This window comes from Delphinapterus leucas, chromosome 8 (assembly GCF_059928025.1).
Source record: "Delphinapterus leucas isolate spDelLeu-1000000601 "Yukka" chromosome 8, BTC_Dleu_Yukka2, whole genome shotgun sequence".
Taxonomy (NCBI): Eukaryota; Metazoa; Chordata; class Mammalia; order Artiodactyla; family Monodontidae; genus Delphinapterus; species Delphinapterus leucas.
Genome location: NC_143136.1, coordinates 56,180,106 through 56,200,237, shown reverse-complemented (window position 1 = coordinate 56,200,237; position 20,132 = coordinate 56,180,106). Strand labels below are relative to the sequence as shown.

General features: G+C 39.2%; 1 long non-coding RNA gene across 1 annotated transcript in view; it reads right to left on the bottom strand.

Moving 5' to 3' along the window:
- The window catches only part of LOC149748562 (uncharacterized), a 144,782-nt gene that overhangs the window by 108,620 nt on the left and 16,030 nt on the right, over positions 1-20,132 (bottom strand). The gene's annotated exons all lie outside the window — the stretch shown is intronic.

Genomic DNA, 20,132 nt, shown 5'->3' with positions numbered 1-20,132 from the left:
ACAAAAATACTTCCTCTGTCAATAGTCTATAGAATTTTTATCCCTGCAACTAACCTGATTTTTTTTTTTTTAATAAAGTAGGCCTGCTTCTAGGTGACAGCTACACATAGCCAATAAGCACTGGATTACAGATCTAATGCATGTGTTACAGAATAGGGCTGGTTTAAAGAATAAATATCTTATGTCAGCCTTCTGCCACAGCCGGTTCCTGTGTTTGGGGGCAGGGAAAGTCAGATATACGATTTTACCTACAGCAGATCAAAATGCATTCCTAAATTACTCAATGCTAATACGGTTCTACTGTGTTTTACTGCACTTATGATTGTTTTTATCTACTACTATTATCTCACTATATGAAATATATGAAAGCATGTTTCCAGGGAATTCCAGAGTTTTAGACAAACACTTCTTGATAAAGGCCGTCAATGGCTTTTTAGAACAGTTTCAGTGGAGTGGAGCAAACAGAAGCCTCATCATGGGGGATTCAGAAAAGGTGAACAGGGAGAGAATAAAGGCAATAGTTATAAACAACCCATTTGTCCATGTATTTGGAAGGTATAGTAGGGTCAAGTGAAGATGAATACCAAATTGAGGGAGGTAAGAACATTTTTTTTTTTTGGCCACATCACATGGCATGTGGGATCTTAGTTCCCCGACCAGGGATCATACCCACACCCCCTGCATTGGAAACGAGGAGTCTAACCACTGGACCACCAGAGAAGTCCCAGAACATATTTAGAGCCACTGGGAAAGATGACAGAACTCCAGGAGTAAGGTTTGAATACAGGAACAAGGCAGAATTGAGCAAGAATAGAGCTCTGTTTTACAAAAATTGGGAACATTTTCTAAACAGAAGGAGCTAGGGATGACAATGTAAACTGTAGGAGTAGGAATTCTTAGAGATTTGTCTCCAGTGTACTAGATCTTAATGATTCATGGATGACTATAAATGAGATGGGAGGAGGAGGTGTTTCTCCCAGAAAACCCTGGGGAGAAAATGACCCCTGCAAATCCTGCAGAGAATAAGGGGGACACTCAGCAACAACCTCTCTTATGGGACTTGGTTTAAACCTACTGATCACAGCATTGATGTGATCATTCCTGTATTGGTTGGGATTCAGTAAAGTTGAAAGTGACTGAAAACCCAAAATAATAGTGGCTTAAACAAAACAGAAATTGCAGTAGTCATTAGGACAGTTCACATAGTCTGGTTCTCCTCCCTTTGGGGCACATGGTAGGACTGTACTTCCATACCCTCTGAGATTAGGCATGGTAATGTGACTTGGATTAGCCCAAAAAATGAAATGTGTGTCATTTTCACGTGAAAGTTTTAAGAGTATACAATTCACCACACTCTCTTTGCCTGTCTCAGCCATGGTGGAAGCGTTGGTTGAGGTGGAACACTTCAGCCTGGGCCTCTGAGTACCCACAATGAGCAGGGTCTCCCTGCTGACCATCATTGGACAAGGTGATGTGATCAAGAAATAAACTTGTGTGGTGTTAAGCCACAGATTAAATTTCTTTCTCACATAGAAGTCTGGGTGGGAGGGCCAGAACTGACACAGTGATCCACAGTTTTAGGGACCCAAGCTCTTCTGTCTTGCTATTCAGGTAGGTGTGGCCCTGTGCTTAGGTTCTAGGATTCCAAGCAACAGGAAGCAGAAGCTCCCAGACGCAGACTCCCTTCCACTTAGATCACCCTGGCCAGAACTTGGTCACATGGCTACCCCTAGAGCTGCAAGAGAAGAGGAATGGACAAAGGCTGGATGAGGTTCAGCCCCAAAATGGACTGTTTCACTACAAAAGGGGAGACAGGTACTGCTGCTGTGCTTCCAACTCGCAAAAACTCCTTTTGCAAATGGAGGCTGGTGATGGGACTGCTCTGCCCCAACCACCGCCATTTTCATACAAATGCAGAAATCACTAGACTTACAGATCAATGTGGATGATGAGAAACTGAGGCCACCTGAATTTAGTTTGCTGTTAGGGAGGGGCTCTTTTTCTTTCCCCTCTGTTAGTAAGAGGATTTGAGATAACAGTCCTCATTATAACCTTCAACAAGATTTGAAATGACACTGTTTGTATTAATTCCATGTACTTGCTCATCTGGCTACTTTTTAAAGAAAAAAAAAAACCCACAAAAATCAAATTTATATTATCTGCTATGATATCTTACTAACAGTCCCAGAAATACAAAATATAGGGATAGTGAGTTTGGCTATACATTCATTGTTTCTTGCAAAGACCAGAACTAAAGAAAAATCAATCAAGGTGATTAGTTCTGACTTGGGGGAGTTGTTTTCCCACTGTGTCTGAGCTGAAGCTGGCCACAGGAGTTAGTGCTGCCATCTTTAAAGGTGCACACCACAACTGATCCAGCTCCCAAGATGCTCGCTAAACAGACATGGTGAAAGTGGTCACGGCAAAACTATATCACACTGAAGAAAGAGCCTTGTTCTTTTCACAATGTACTCAGTTCAATGCAAAATAACAAGTTTTTTCATTGTTTTAGTCTCACATCTAAGTTCACTTTTGGTCACCGCTCCTTGTGTAGAAAAAAATTTTTTTTTAATTTTCAAAAATGTTTCTTAAGCATTTTTGGTGAGCACTACACCTAGGCCAGGAAGAAGCCTGACCCACAAAGTATTTATGGTCCAAGGTGTAGAGAGAAGAAAGGCAGACCAGTGGGTGTACCACAATTTTTGTTCCAAAAGAAACATCAAAATGCAAATCAAAAGGGGACCTGAGGCAGACAGTGATGCAGTGTCACGCTATCCTTTCATTCTCCTTTCTTTGACCTCTGCTTCTTTTCCTGCTTCCTTTCTTTATTTACATAGTGAGAAAGCTATTGTCCATTGCTGGGTTTCAAGCATGCCTGAGCATGTTTGTCAAACTAACCTTGCAGAAGCCTGATGAGCCTCTGGCCGTGGACTCAGACTGGGTCTGCTACTTAAATTCAAACACATCCGGAAGAGTCTGGCAAATTAGTAGTGGGAGGAGAAGGGGTATGTGTGACATTCAGAAAAATCTCCCAACAAAAGAACTCATTCTCAGTGAAAAGAGAGAGCCTTATTTGCATGACACAAGGACTGATTTATCTTCCCCTCTCAAAATATTTTTTTTAATTGAGGTATAATTGACATACAACATTATATTAGTTTCAGGTATATAACATAATGATTTGATTTATGTATATATTGGAAATGATCACCACAATGTCTAGTTAACATCCATCACTGTACATAGTTTCAGAATTCTATTTTGTAATGAGAACTTTTAAGATCTACTCTCTTAGCAACTTTCAAATATGCAGTTCAGTACTATTAACTATAGTCACCATGCTGTACATTACAACCCCATGACATTTACTTTATAACTAGAAGTTTGTACCTTTTGACACCCTTCACTTATTTTGCTCAGTCCACCCCACCCTCACCACTGGCAACTATCAATTATGCTAATCTTTTCTGTATGGGTCAAATTTTAGTATATGTGCTGCCGAAGCAAGCACTCAAAATAATCCTTATGCTTGTTTTTCAGTCCTGGGATAGTGGGACACAATCTGTGTACCTAATGGAATCATCACTGTTAGAGGCTTAAGCAGGTTTTGGTACCAGGACAAAAAACAAGCCTGAAACAACCACGGCTTCTCCAGCTTAGATGCCCTGCATCAAACCTGGCTGAGGGACAGGCTGGGGCAGGTAACTGCAGTTCAAAACCAGACAGCCACTCATGGAGGCCCTCACTGGAATGATATTCATGCTATTAACTGAGGGACCCAAAAGTACCCAACTCCTGCATCAGTCCAGCCACTTCTCCTCCCCACAGGTCCTGGGAAAGGTATTTAGAAGCAATGAGAAATGAGAACGCAAAGGCCCATGTGCCCAAAATCCCCATGCAGAGCTCTCTCTCTAGTTAACAGGCCAAGAACATGGTTTAGGCTTAAACTCAAAATGAGTTCTCTCCCTCTCCTTACGCCCAACTTGCATCTTGGCATCTTTCATCCCTTAAGCCAGCTAGTCTCATGGGATAAGAGGCCAAAGTAAAAATAGTCCAAATAATGACCTGACATTTGACCTAACAAAGCCTGAGAAAGGAGCAACAAGAGGAGTGGGGGTGGAGACGTAGGGAAAGTGATCTAATGCTTAAATCGCCAACACTTGATGATAATGTGATTGACCTTATTAGTTCTCAAACTGCAATTTTAGGGAGCCACTTCAGCAAGCAGGAGAGGGAAAACAAATTAGGGAGCCAAAAGTAATGTGGAATAAATCAATATGGTATTTCAATACCATAATCCAAAAGGAACAAAAATGTTAAAAAGAATTTAAATATTAACACTGCTCCCTGGCACATAATACCTAGAAGAGTGGCATTTTTCTGGAACACATCCATTTCTGTAATTACTTAACTGACTAATCCAATAAAGGCTAAATTTACTAAACTCCAAGCTCACAACCAAGGGTTTTTCTTTCTTTTGATGTATCTTAAAACATCTTAAAGTACTTTAAACTGTCGTTGTAGATTTATTAGAAAGCTAATGGCATGTAATGCAACTGCTATAGTTTTAGTAAATAATAAAATCAATGCAGTCACTTAAAACAAATACCGATGTAAATAGTAGAATAATCCATATAATTCTTCCAATTATAATTTTCACTATGTGTGTTGCTCAGAAAAAAGGAAAATTTCCAACTGAGGCATGGTTTTCAAACTTCTTTGTGGCCGTGAGACCTTTCTCAAAAGCTCTATTTTACACAGACATTTCCTATAATTTACTCTTTTACAACAAGTAAAAGCAGATCTGCTACAGGGGTGTGCTAGTAAATATTTAACAAGGAGCATTCCAGGAGAAACCGATTTGCAGGCTTGCTGCTTTCTATGGGGTAAATGCTCCCACCATGGCCATCACTGAAGGAAGACTTGGGAAGAAACACTCCCTATCTGCTCCAATGAGCAGCCCCGCCTTGGAGACCTCTGCACCACCCCCAGCACTCATTCTCCTCCACATCAGTACCCCAGGGGAACCAGTTTGAAAACTAAAAGTAAGATAACTTTGTAACAGGAAAACTTTTTGATGATTACCTCCAAGATTGCTAAATTGCTGCTTATCAATACTTAGAAATCTTATTTTCCTAGTCTTATGATTCAGTGATGGAGCTTTGAAAAAACACAGTAGGAATTTAGTAACCACCAATAGACAACACCCCCTCTCCATTTAAATAACCTTTTGACCTTTATCCTATGACATTCCCAGTATATATTTTACTTACATTTTGTCTCAGATTTGGCATTATATGGAATTCTAAAGAGGGCACACAAGTTAATTCTTAAAAATTTGCTCTTAAAATTATAAAAATCAGAGCACACAGACATCTAAGACCCACTTTCCCTCCCTCTCCTTTTCCTTATCTCTTTCTCTGAAATTCTCTCTCATCTCCCGCCCACTCCTCCCTCTCTCCTTCACTCTTCTCTTGGAAAGTTACAATAAATTTGGAGCCAGTCAGCCTAGTTGAACGAGGAATTTGTACAGAATCCAGAGCACGTTCAATCCTTTACTCTCCCCAGCCTTAGATTGAAGGACATGGGCCTTTTGATTTGGGGGAGTACAGGGAGAAGACCAGAAGCAAATTACCCTCCGTCTAGTGTTTCTGTCTCAGACAGCCCAGGAAGTCGGAACAGTCAGCTATAGTCACTTGACAGACAAATGCCCAGTTAGAGAATGCTGCCAGGGAGCATGACAGTCAGCTATGGATAAAAGGATCAAGGAGGAACTGATCAGGAATCCCACTTTTGCCATTTCTTAGCAATACCCATGTTTTCTCCCCTCCTTTCATGTGTTTGCTTTCTTGTTGGCAGACAACCATTCCATTTTCTTCTTCTTTTCATGGCTCTCTCTAGCCACTTTTTTTTTTTTAATATTGCTAGATGATGCTATCGGGGACAAGAAATAAACATTTCCTCACACTTGCTGGGAATCCACAGTGAAATACTTAGAGCTCTCTCCGCAGGCAGATCAAGAAAACCAACAAAATAATGGGGTGGACAGAGTCCCAAGTAAAGTACAGACAGGAGCCCTGGAAGGCTGTCCTTCCCAGACTGCAGCCTGGCTGACAGGCTGAGCCAGCTCAGTATTCCACACATGTTTAAGGAGCCCCTACTGTGCACTAGGCACTTGCTAGGTGAAGAGGCTCTGCAAATCAGTTTTACTATCCAAGAGCCCCTGTTTGCCCTAATTTTGTTTTAGTTGTTTATTTTTTGTGGGGGCAGGCAGCTAGGTAGTCTACTCTCATTCCTGGCAATATTTAAATACCTTGCATACAACCCGCAGGGACTTATCTAAGACTTTGAGCAAAAGCCTGCTGGAATGACTGTGCCCTCTGCCCCAGAGGGAGTGAGGGAAGGAAGGTGGGGAAGGAGGCAGATGTGTCCTCTGGATCAAGGCAGGCATATTACGCTTGGGGAGAGGGGCTTGTGAAGAGCGGAAGACTTTCAAGAGAAACCATAAGAGAGGCTCCAGAATGTACTAATGTAGAAGAGAAGAGCTCCAGCAAGGAGCAAAGGCAGGAGAGGACAGAAAGAGAATGCTTGCTGATAGGAAGCTCACCGCAGGGAAACTGATCAGAGGGTGAACTTTCATAACCAAGAAATACAGTCCAGGATATGCAGCTGACAAGCCAGTTAGGTGGCTGGGGAGAGAACAGTGTCAATACTGGAAGGCAAATCTGGTGAACTAGAGCAAAGTCAGGAAAAAGCCTCCTCCAGGAACCAGAGAACATTCATCCTAAACCTGGAAATAGAAGGATGATGCAATAACCAGTATAGGCTGAGCCAGGAAAGGAGCTAGCAAAAGAGCTAACACTCATACTGTGTGGCAGGCACTATTCTAAGCACTTTCATGCATTAGTTAACCATCGACAAGAGCTCTGTGCAGTGGTTATTATCATGCCCATTTTACAAATGAGAAAATTGAGAAACAGAACGGTTAATTTATTTCTGCACAGCTAGTAGGTAATGTAGTCTGGATTCACAACCAGGTAGTGTAGCTCTTCAGTTGTAGAGCCTGCCCCTTAATCACTGTGCTATAGTCCTAACCCAAAGAAGAATAACAAAACTGGGAAGAACAAGCTAATGTTTTCAAATGAGGAACATAAGATTGTGTTTTCACAACCTAATTCATTAGTAGAATGTGTCTCCAAATTCATATCATAGTAAAGATATTTGCTCACATGGCAGATTTTGAGCACAATGTACAACAACAGACACATACATTCACTTGGCAAATATTTATCACCTCCTCTATTCCAGGCACTGGGGTAAATGATGGCAATTCCTGCTTTCCTGGAGTTTACAGTCAAGTGTGGGAACTCAGTGGTCATAGATTATTACTGGAGAACGTAAGAGAGAAAAACCCTCAGACTTTTAAAAACATATCAAAAGTTTAATATTAAACACTACCAATTACTGATTCCCTATCTTATACCAAAAACTTCACGTGTAATTACACAGTCCCTAAAGTAACTGTAACTATTTTACAAAGAAACTAAGGCAGTGAAAAGTTAAATTGGCAGTAGTCACAGAGCGAGCAAGTGGCAGAGACTCAAATGCAGATCCCTCTGCTTTAAAAGTCTGTGTTTCCTCTATTCTACACTGAAATATAGAAGTTCCATGAAAAGAATGAAAGTCAATGATAGTTAACTAACCCCCCATGGACTTTCTAAATAATAATCACAATTTTCTTACAGTTTGAATACGTGAATTTTTACAGTAAAATCCATGTGCGTATTGGGTAGGGAGTAGATTTGGGAGCAAGGGGATGTTAGATTAAAGGCCTGTTAGTTCTGAAGTAAAGTCTTTAAAGGAAATATCTTTAGTTTACGATGAAAAACATTTTGCCTTTACCTCTTTTTTTGAGGGTGTTGAAAGGTAATGGCATTCTCAGGACAGCCTTAAAGTATGGGGGCACCTTTGCCTAACTTCTCACCTAGTGCTGGGGTAGAATAAGGTCCCCTTAGTAACTTAACCTACTCTGCATTTTTGTTAGAAAGCTCCTAGCTGGCAAACTGATCTCAACACACTCTTCCCTTACAGGTGGGGGAAAAGCCTGGGATGTTGAGAACAGCTGTAATTGAAACTCTGGAGATCCCAGTTCAAGTCGAGGATCCCCCATTTTGCCCTGTTTTAGTGGAGATACAAAGCAATCCAAGGCAAGTAAAAATAGCTCTACCCTCAAAATAGGTTTGCTCTGTTAACACACACACACACACCCATGGTCCAGTGGCTATGTGTAAGCATCTACCAAGAAGAGTGAAAAGTGAGAATAAATACAGAACCAACATAACAAGAAAAGAGGACGAAAAATGGTACAAGACCTTCATAAGGTGCCCCCATGATAATCTCTCTGGGATCCTCCAAGCAAGTGCCACTTTGTAGCAAGTCTTTATTTCCTTAGTCACAGGAGCATCCACTGAAGTAATCAAAGCCTATCCTTAAAAGATAAAAGTTAGGTGTTACCACTGGATTCTAATACAGCTGTCCGCAGTTAGGTTCTAATGCAGTAGCTCACAAACTTGGCTACATACTGGAATCACTTGGGGAGCCTGGATTCTACTCCCAAGGATTCTGATTGAATTGGCCTGGGGTACAACTTGGACATCAGGACTTTTAAAAGCTCCCCCAGCTGATTCCAATGTGCAGTCAAGGTTGAAAATTAGCATTAACGTTAGGTTTGAAATATGTGATGGGTTTTCATCTAACTACTTAAAAATAATTGGTGAATTATTTGTGTCCAGACAGGCCAGACCCAGAATCCCTGGCCACCCGTGTTTAAGAGTCTGGACTAGACCCCACTGGCCCCATTAAAAGGTGACTTTGATGGCCATCTTTTCTGGACGGCCTGAGGCAACAGGACACACACCTGATCTGTGTTCTTTCGTTGTCCTGCCTAGCCCAAGTATCAGACTCTCTGTTCCTCTCCTGACGTGACTGAGGGGAGTCACAGCTTCCAGGAGGTGAGAGCCACCCCCAACCCCACTATCTCTGCTTTGTATGTAGACTCTGGAAGGCTGAGTAGCAGTGACCCTTAACTCCTTTAGAGGGCCAGACTCCTGACAAGAAGAGGAAACTTGCTCGAAATGCTCCTACACTCTTGTACGAAAGGAAAAGTGGTCTACCTTTACTTCTGAGAAAACAATTTTTCTGTAACGATTTCGGTTCGAAAGTTTGCCCCTTTCAAATACATTTATCATCATCTTACCCATTTGCTTTTGTATTTCATTCTAAAAATATTCCATACATTTTTATCAGAGGAGGTTCACACCTTTCATTCTATTTTAGTCAAAACATTTTGAGAGGGCTAAACGTTGTTCTAGGGGCAAATGCAAAAAACTTGGGAAAATCTTCTATAAATAACATTCACTTTACTTATTTCCACTCCTCAGACATACTGTACCTGTGGCATCTCTCTGTGCAGTTTTTATTACTATTGTACTTATTAATGTAAGAAAAATGATTTGATGTGTAGTCAAAAAATGAGGGGAATTTAAAGCACGTGTATTTCAAAAGCAATCAAGTCAAAAGGTTATATAGTGTCATAAATATTTATAGTGTTCATCAATTTCAAAGGCTTCTAGTTATTATTTGATTTATACTGTTTAAAACCTATATAGTCATTATTGTATTATCTCAAAATCATGAGATTTTTTAAAAATATTAGCATATTAATATTAGTTGCTGTTTAAAAAAGCATTTCCATTTGACTCAAAGTAAAACATAAAAAAATGCTACACCACCAATGCTGTACTGTACAATATTATACCAATACAACGCAGGAAAAAAGAAGTCTGTGAGCTCATAATTTCTTTTTTTTTGAATTTTATTTATTTTTTTATATAGCAGGTTCTTATTAGTTATCCATTTTTGTGAGCTCATAATTTCTAAGAAGGCAGGGACCAAGTCTGCGCTACTCACTGTTGTGTCTTCAGCACTTAGCACTGTGAAGAGCACATGGTAAATAATCAATCAATAAATGTTTAAAGAGACTAAACATGCAAGAAGAATAAAAGGAAAGGAAGGAGGAAGGAAGTGAGAATATATCATGGAAAGTAAATGGGAGAACATTTCACAGATTCTGGTATGGAACGCTTTTTGTTTTGACCACATCTTTTATTTATTTATTTATTTATTTTTGGCTGTGTCGGGTCTTCGTTGCTGTGCGTGGGCTTCCTCTAGCTGTGGCAACCGGGGGCTACTCTTTGTCGCGTTGCGCTGGCTTCTCATTATGGTGGCTTCTCTTGTCGTGGAGCACGGGCTCTAGGCACGTGGGCTCTAGAGCTCAGACTCAGTAGTTGTGGCGCACGGGCTTAGTTGCTCTGTGGCATATGGGATCTTCCTGGACCAGGGCTAGAACCCGTGTCCCCTGCATTGGCAGGTGGCTTCTTAACCACTGCACCACCAGGGAAGTCCTGACCACATTTATTACCTTTGCTGTAAATAAGGTCTCTGCATAGAAAATCAAATATTTTAAAATGATGATTATTAAGACTATGCAATCACAGGCATATGGTCAGAACTTTTTGGTTGCAGGTGACAGAAACCCCACTCCACTATTTTAAGCAAATAAAGAAAATATTTTTGCTCACAAAACAATTATAAAGTTCCAGCTCTGAGCTGGCTTCAGCATGTCTATATCCAGATGCTCGAACAGTGTTTTCTGGAATCAATCAATCTCTCTTTCTCCCCCACTCCCTTTCTCCCTCCCTCTCCCTTATCTTATCAGCTTTATTCTCAGGTGGGGAATATGGCCCCTGGCAGTTCACAAAACTCTCCCTCTTTGAGAATTCATGTCAATCTCCCAAAACAGTTGCCCCTGCTCAGACAGGTCACAAGCCCATTCTTAGACCAATCTTTATTGCCAGGGGAGTTGGGTATTGCGGTTGGCCAACTATAATCACTCAGAGCAGGAGAAAGGCTATGGAACAAACAAAAAAAACTAACCAATCTATGAAGCCATGCAAAGGACTCAAAATATAAACTAAATTTTTTAAAAAGATGCAAAATCGTATGTTTGTTAAGGTGACAAGTATGTAAAAAGGAAAAGGGGACCATGAAAAAAAAAAAACCTAGGGGCTTCCCTGGTGGCGCAGTGGTTGAGAGTCCGCCTGTCGATGCAGGGGACACGGGTTCGTGCCCCAGTCTGGGAAGATCCCACATGCTGCGTAGCGGCTGGGCCCGTGAGCCATGGCCGCTGAACCTGCGCGTCCGGAGTCTGTGCTCCGCAACGGGAGAGGCCACAACAGTGAGAGGCCCATGTACTGCTAAAAAAAACAAAACAACAACAACAACAAAAACTGGAGAAATTCCTCTAAAATATTAATAGTGGTTATTTTCAGGTGGTAGAATTCTGGATAATGTTTTTTCTAGTTTTCTCTTGTTCAAAATTTTCTTCACGGATCACCCATCATTTCTATTATTTAAAAAATTTATAATATTTAAAAGAAAGGACAGGTCTTGCATTATAGGTACCTGTGTAAATATTTTATTGATATTTCACTTCCAAATTGTGAAAGGACCAAGTTTTATGCAACTTGATTTCTTTCACAACACCTAATACACAGTACCTTGCCCTTACCAGAGATTCAGGAAATATTTGTTGCACAAATGTCAAAACTTAGTTCCTTTACCACTTGCCATCATGCCTAAAATCCCTGTACTTGTAAATTCTTTGCATTAAGACAATGAAGACTCCTGATAAACCAAAAATATGTATTCCAAAAAATGTAATACACTTAACACCTTAGTTGATCCAAAAAAGCAAGCCTACATTCTTGTAAAATGCAGTAGGAAAGGGACAAGGAAAAAATAAGTTTTACTGAGGGAGGGAAAGGAGGGAGTTGAATTATTTTCAAGAATAAAGAAAGACATTCTCCTAATAGAGTTATTTTAGAGTCTGGGGGCCTACACAGTGGAAGCGTAAGGGAGAGACTTTCTTCAAACGATGTATATTTGTCCCTCCCCATGCTGACACATCCTACATGGTGTGTGGGGGAACACATCAGCGAGATGTTACTGAAGGAAGAGTGCTAGTAGACATCTATTTCCCAGATATTGAGCTTGGAGTAAGTTCCATGTGAAAGACCAGGGAAAGAGCAAACATTGTATTTTATTGCCCTATAGGATATTAACCAGTTTTGTATCTATTCACAAATTCATTTCAGCATTCCTGTGTATCTGTAGATATATTTATCAACACAATACTGATATTTATTGATAAAAACATGTTTTCCAGTTCTGCTTTGAACTGGTCTTAACATCTTACTGGTTCCCTCATTAATTAACAAGGTAACGAAATCTTGGACACATTTTCATTTTATATTTGCACGAAAATTATGTTTTTTAACTTTTTAAAAATTATAATTTAGCACCACAGATACTTCCAGGAACATTTTTACTGGTTCATATGTCAGCAAGCTCAAAATTAAAGTTTTAACTTTCCAAGAGATATCATTCCACTTTTAAAATGATAACAGCTTTTCAATAAATATCCCAAATTTCAATAATTTTCCCAAATTTGAATTTTAAAAATATACCCATCAAATAATTTCTAAGTGAGATTTGAAAACAAGAAATTATGTCAATTGCTTTAAAATCATACCTTTAAATAAAAAGACAGATTAAAAGCAGACAGAGGGCTTCCCTGGTGGCGCAGTGGTTGAGAATCTGCCTGCCAATGCAGGGGACACGGGTTCGAGCCCTGGTCTGGGAAGATCCCACATGCCGCAGAGCAACTAGGCCCGTGAGCCACAACTACTGAGCCTGCGGGTCTGGAGCCTGTGCTCCGCAACAAGAAAGGCCCGCGCACCGCAATGAAGAATGGCCCGCACTTGCCGCAACTAGAGAAAGCCCTTGCACAGAAACGAAGACCCAACACAGCCATAAATAAATAAATAAATAAATAAATAAAAATTAAAAAAAAGTAGACAGAGCAGAATAGTGTAAAGAGAACAAAATTAAAGGGTGATCAATACTAAAGATGTATGATTTTAATACCAATCCTGGGCAAAGGTCAACAGCACAATTAGTTAAATAGATGCTTTGTGAGCATATACAAAAAAAATATTGATTTTTAGCACAGACTTATTATTGAGTCAAGAATTACTGTGGAGTGTGTTCCATACATCGACCTTGTTAACTCAATAAATACTTGTTTGATTGATCAATACCTTAGAGTAGATCATGTACAAAAATGCTCTATTATCCCCCAGATCATTTACATTTCTCCTTTAAAAGTTTGTCTTCAAACATCCCAGTATCTTGGCTCTTAAAAAAAGTTAAGGCATCAAGTTTAAAAAAAAAAAAAGTATTTATTCTGCATTTTGCTTCCTAAATATTTTACAGTTGGATTTTATAGTGATTCAAAATGTCAGTGGAATAAAGCAGATCTTAAATTAGTATGTATTATTTAAGCCAAAGATAATGAATGTTTTAGAACCTACCCCAGATAAAGTTCTAGGTAAAACTTGTTTTTGGTGCCCCGTTTTCTCAGTTTCAGCACCCCTTTCTACCAGAGATCCTGTTCTTTGGGCTCCTCCTGGATGTGCAGGAATCCCACCATAGTGATCTACCCAGGCTTGTCATTTCACCTTTACTCCTGATACTCTCACCTATAAGCTTCCATCCTCACCAAAACCTTATTGTAATCTGTTTTCTTACATGTAGGAAAGTTGAGGTCCTTGCTCCTTTCTCCTAATTTCCTTTCTGTTTTTTGCCCAAACCAATTCTGAAGGGGAAACGCTATTAATGACTGGTCTGAGCCCAAGACATCAAGGTTATTACCTAATAATAATAAGTCCAATATTCACAAAAATCTTTCTCTGCAAGGAAGGCTGAAAAGATGCCTGGTTAGTTCTAGAAATTTGTCCTGGGATGGAGTGAAGAAGCTACCATACGTATATACATATGTTAAAATAATCTACTGAAGTTTGGTTTTTTAGCCTAGAAGATATGGGTTAATAGACTGAAGGGAAATGAGCAGAGAGGATATTCTGTTACTGGAAGAACTTGGTGAAGGTGCAATAGGAAAGGGAAGGAGCTATGGTTCTAGTCTCAGTTACATGGAGCTCAGCCGAGAAACACTACTTACAGGAACACACTACTGGTTCTTTCATGAATATGTTTTTATTATTTTATAACTACTGTGGAGATTATTTTTTAAGATCAAGCAAAAGGAATAAGGAGTAAAAAGGTGCAGTTTTAACTTGGACTTTGCCTGTGGTTAGCACTTAGACTTTGGTCAAATTACTCAACCTACAATAAGGAGACAGCAATTTGACTGAGTTGGGAGGAAATGATAATAAATGGTTGTAAAGCTATTACTAAATACCAACAGGATCAAGGTTTGGTAGTTTTTATTTTTGTTTTTGTGATTAAATGTAAATTAAATGTTTAATTTTTTAATCCTGAAAACATAACATTTTCTCAGCAACATGATGCTAGCCAAAGGTGCCTGAGTCTTCCCGAGGATGCCCACAGGCGACTGTGCAGACAAACCCATTAAAAGGAAGGATACCTCTGAAAATATCAAGGTGTAGTTCCTATCAAAAGGATTGTGATATTTTATTTCAACGTAAAAAACTGAAACATGCTCCTTGGGCAGAATACCCTTTAGCTGTTTCAAAATCAGCCCAGCCAAACCATGCTCTTACATCTTTCTTCATCTCTCCTAAACCCTATCTTATCTCTACATTCTCAGGAGTTAGTGGTGCCATCATCTACTCAATTGCAGAAACTTCAACCCCCACCTCTATTCAAATCAGTTATCAACTCCTGTAAACTGTCTTCAAAGCTGCTTCTTGTTTTCCTTATATCTAACAACTCCAGCCCATCACCTCTCCTGCCAAACCTATCCCTTCCTCTGCCCTACTCACCCCTAATAACAGGATATATTTAGCTGAAACAAAATAATTAATGTATATTTATAAACCCCTTGAAGAAAACAAAGAAAATTTAGATCTGATTCATCAGTTGTAATCTACTGAAGATATATCAGATTTTATAAGAACTTTACATTATAAAAATTTCAAATATGTACAAAAGAAAGAGAAGGAATAATGGACCTTCATGACCTACCACCTATCACATGATCCTCATCTCCACTCCTCTCCCAACTTTTTTTTCCCTGGAGTATTTTGAAGCAAATTCTTTCATCATATCAGTTTACCAGCGTATACTTCATATACTGAATTTTTGAAATTTTAATTACACTCAAGAAAAGAGAGGAAGGAGATAGCTGATGGTCTGGGAACACAATCTATCCCCTTAATGATGAGAGTTTTTCATAGAGTCTTTAGGAATTTTTCTATTTTCCTTCCCTTCATAAAATGTTCTTTAGGGTTTCCCTGGTGGCGCAGTGGTTAAGAATCTGCCTGCCAATGCTGGGGACATGGGTTCGAGCCCTGGTCCAGGAAGATCCCACATGCCACGGAGCAACTAAGCCCGTGTGCCACAACTACTGAGCCTGTGCTTTAGAGCCCGTGCGCCACAACTACTGAAGCCCGTGAGCCACAACTACTGAGCCCACGAGCCACAACTACTGAAGCCCGCATGCCTAGAGCCCGTGCTCCGCAACAAGAGAAGCCACCGCAATGAGAAGCCTGCGCACTGCAACAAAGAGTAGCCCCCCGCTCGCCGCAACTAGAGAAAGCCTTTGCGCAGCTACGAAGCCCCAACTTAGCCAAAAATAAATAAAATTAAATTTTAAAAAAATGTTCTTTAAGTTTCATAATTATATTGAATTCAATGATTTAAATTCAAATAGGGTTTTTTATGCTGAATTGTGAGCTCTCAACTAATAAACTGTCCTCAAGTAAAATTAAATTCTTGAATTTTGCTCCCAGATCAACAAAAATTTATTAGGTCACATACTTGAATGTTAAATAACGGCCTAGACTATCTTTTGTCAAAAGTTCAATTCGCTTATTCTCAGAATATCCCATAATTCAATATTACTCTAATGTGAGTTATTATCTCAGTTTTCACTTGTGTGTAAATTATCCTGTAAGTCTGACTGTGCTACTTAATATGTATTACTTTATTCACCCTTAAGCATCCAGGTTATCAAGAAGATACCTTTCCATCAGAAATGTTTATTTTTATTAATAAAATTTAGAGGGCCCTTTTCAGAATTTATGCCTGTTTGAAGATCCAGATTTGGAGTTTAAATTCTGCTTCATTTTGTATTTTCTTGTTGTTACTGTTTTAAGAAAATTGTCAAGTTATGAATCTTTGTATATCATAGACTAACCTGGGTTCTAGAGGTGAGTTTTAGAGGGTCCATAACCCTCCGGGGATTCTGTTATGAAGAATGCAGAAGTAGTGAGTGCATCACAAGTGCCAGACACAGTCTGCATGCCTTAACTCAGATTTGAAATGCTCACCTCCTGGTCTCTGTCTCTCCTCTAACAATTCAGATATTATCAATTCTTTAAAATGTCATTCAAGTTTCATCTCCATCATGAAACCTTCCTAGACACTTGAAACCTTCAATTATTTCCCCATTTCTCTGAGGCACAGCACTTTAATCTAGACCACACAAGTCAGTACTTGTATATTATCTCCCTGTCCTAACTATATTATGAGGATAGAGGACAGATAAGGCTTCTGAAGACCTTTAAATGTTTCCAAAGCTTTGCATAGTGTTTCACATACACTAGATTCTCAATAAATTCTTGGTTAATTAGGATAAAAAGGAAGGGTCTTGGGTGTCTGAGGGGAAAAAAAAAAAGATGAAATTTACATCTAAGTGCCATAGTGTCCCTAAAATCACATTGAAATAATTAGCTATCATACATGCAATTTGAAGATGTTGATATAAAAATAGGTCTATATCAGTTATTCCTAAGACTACCTGCATTTGTACCTTACACATTCTCAGAATTTTATTTTTTCTGATTCATATAGCAGGCCTATGTTTTAGCCCAGTTTACTAGAAAACAGAGTCTGAGGGAAATTGAGTGCTCTTGCTTTATTTGGTAGGTGTAAACCCAGGGCAGTGAGAGTGAGAGAAAAGGGAGGAGAGGCAGGAAAGAATGGAAAGCTATGCATAGGAAGGCAGTATGGAAAAACTATGCCATGGGATAGTCAGTTAATGAAAGGGAGGAAGGAGGGTGTTGACTGATCTGCCACACTCTCCTATTTGTATCGATCAAAGTTCATCCCATGCGAGTTAACATCCAGCCCATTGCATTGCATCATCCAGATTCTTTGGCAGCCATTTGGGAAGCCAGATACCATGCTCTTTAGTGTGGGTTTTCATCCAAGTCTCAAAGTGGTAGGAGGAGCCAGAAACTCCAAATGATTGGCACAGCAGCAGCCCGGAAGAGCCAATATCCCAGACAAGCGACTGGCCAGCCCCAGGCAGCAGACTCATGCAGGCCCCAGAGCAGTCAGTCACTTGTGTTTGTGGCTAAGATAAAGCAACCAGCTCTGCAGGGGCAGGGGGAATCTGAGGAGTTACATGTCTCTGACATAATCTATCATAAGGTTCAGAGGACAAGAAGACCATCTCCCATTTTCTCTGAGAAGTCTTTCACTGAATTCTCAAAAGCACCATGATATGTTAATTACAGTAATCAAATGGAATGCCCCAGCTTTCATTCTACTTGCGTAGCACAAGGATCTTTGCTCACTTAAATAGAATTACATTATAGTCTAAGATAAAGAGGCACCCCTTCTGGCCAGCTATACCATATAGGGATGAGTGAGCAGTGGGAACTGGCTTCTCTATTTTCCATGTAATACGTTATATATATATATATGTAATTATTATATATAATGTATATATAATAAACGTAATGTGTATATATATGTAATTATTATATATAATGTATATATATAAAATGTGTATCTATAATTATTATATATAATGTATATATATAAAATGTGTATCTATAATTATTATATATAATGTATATATAATAATGTATATATAATTAAAAAGTAATACATTATATATATATTGTATTACATTATATATATATGCAATTATTATATATAATGTATATATAATAAAAGGTCCCAGGAAGCCAGAGCATGGTCTAGAAAGGGGGTTGTCCCCAGAAAATCCAGAATTGCAAATCTTGCTGTAGGTAGTTGAAGACAGCGGACAGGACCTTCTCTGTTTAGGCCTGAAGGCCTTCCAACAAGTTTCTAGGGGTGGTGTCAGTACTGCTTATTGACTGCAGATGACATACTGGCATTTGGGGTGAGTGGCTGCATATACTTCTGATGATGGATCAAAGGCTTTGTTGTGCAGCAACAAAGGCTTTGTTTTGTTATCCTATCATGTAATCTAGCCAAGGAATTGACTATTGACATTCATTGGCTTTTACTGCAGAGAATTTTTTGAGCAGAGAAGTATCAAAGCAGAATGGTGTGAAGAATTATATGGTAAGGAATGGTTAGAAATTACATGGTGAGAGGTACTAGGTGATAATTATAGCTTCACTTTAAACTGTGTACTGCAAAATACCTGTTTTGTTTCTCTTGTGGATGAGGAAGTAGAGAGAATTTGAGGATTTAGCCAATTTCCCAACCTAATTTCTCAGGGAGAGCCCTTGGAAGTAATTCATTCTTCTGGCATGAAATGATATCGTACACTATTCTGATTACAATTTATGCCATTTTTCTTTTCAATTTGAGAGATTTATTGTATCTTGTGAGAAAGTAGCTAGTGGCTTATTTTATACCCTTTAACTCACACATCTAATTAGATGAGCAAAACACAATTAGCATCTAAATTTCACACCACTTTGGAAGAAAAACAATCTTTACTGAAAGCCAATTCTGAGTCTTAAGAAACGAGTTTCCTGTTAATTGAGAGAACCAAATGGAGAAAGGTTTGAAAGCACAAAAATAAGCCTGTAAGGTCACCAGAAGAGAAAGCAGCTGCGGTACAGGTGCCCCACATGGCCCTGCAGAATGAGCTAATATGGAGAATTTTCACTATAAAAGTGCTAATGAAAGAAGGAATTCAATATTATACCTTAAATTTTTTATGGCATTTTGCTCGAAGTATACTGGGCAAGCCATGGTGGCCTTTATTTCAAAAAACTGGGCAGTTGTCTTCATCCTGCACAGAGGTCCAGGGCTGCCTAAGCTATTACTACTGCTACTGTCCATGTGGCAGGACCAAGGAGAAAGACTGGGGTGAGCTGCTTATGGAGTGAGACATTTCACCACACACTCTCTGTGTCCCCAGTCAGATCTTTCTGCTCCTGTCTTACTCTTATTAGCTATATGATCTTAGGCAAATTACTTAGCTTCTCTGACCCATGGCATCCTAGTCTCTAAAATGGAGATAATAAACCTACTTATGGCCAATAAAAGGATTAATTGAAATAAGGTATGCAAGGACTGTTGTCAACTAGTAAGCTCTTAATCTACATAAGTTTCCACCCACCTCTGAGTTTTTAAATATGGGTGGAAATGAGAAGCCACCCTGTTCCTCCCTTATCTTTATTGCCTAGAAATTCAAGCTCACAGTACAGGAAATAGTACAGAATCTAAGGTTGAAACTGACAGAGAGCCAGTAATGGGGGAAATGGCTGTAACTTTCTTACCTGAGAATTACTTAACTCTAGTGAAACAGGTTCTCAAAGGAACGAGCAAAAAATTTTTTGAAATTTTAGATATCTATTTTTAAATTTTTTTACTATTTAGGAATTCGACTTTATGAACACTATTTAAAAACAATCTTTGCTCCACACATTAAGGGATACTTTAATGACACCCTCAGACTTGGCTCATACTACCATGTAAAAAAATGTGTTGGCTAGAATATGATGTTCTTGGCAACTAAAAATAGCCTGGTGTCTGTCCTTTCCACCACTATGCTAAAAGACTCTTTTCAGTTCTCAAAGGTGTGCCATCACTAAAACATGAACAAAACTGAAGCGTTTGACATGGAACTCTAGCTTGAGGACTTCAGAACGCACATTGTTTTTAGCTGAGATGGTGTCTTGTCCATCAGAGCACTGCAATATTAAGGAATATATTATAGAAATATGCCTTTTGTTATCAAGTAGCATAAAGAATGTTCAAAAATTATAGTAAGACTTGGGTGGGATGAATTGGGA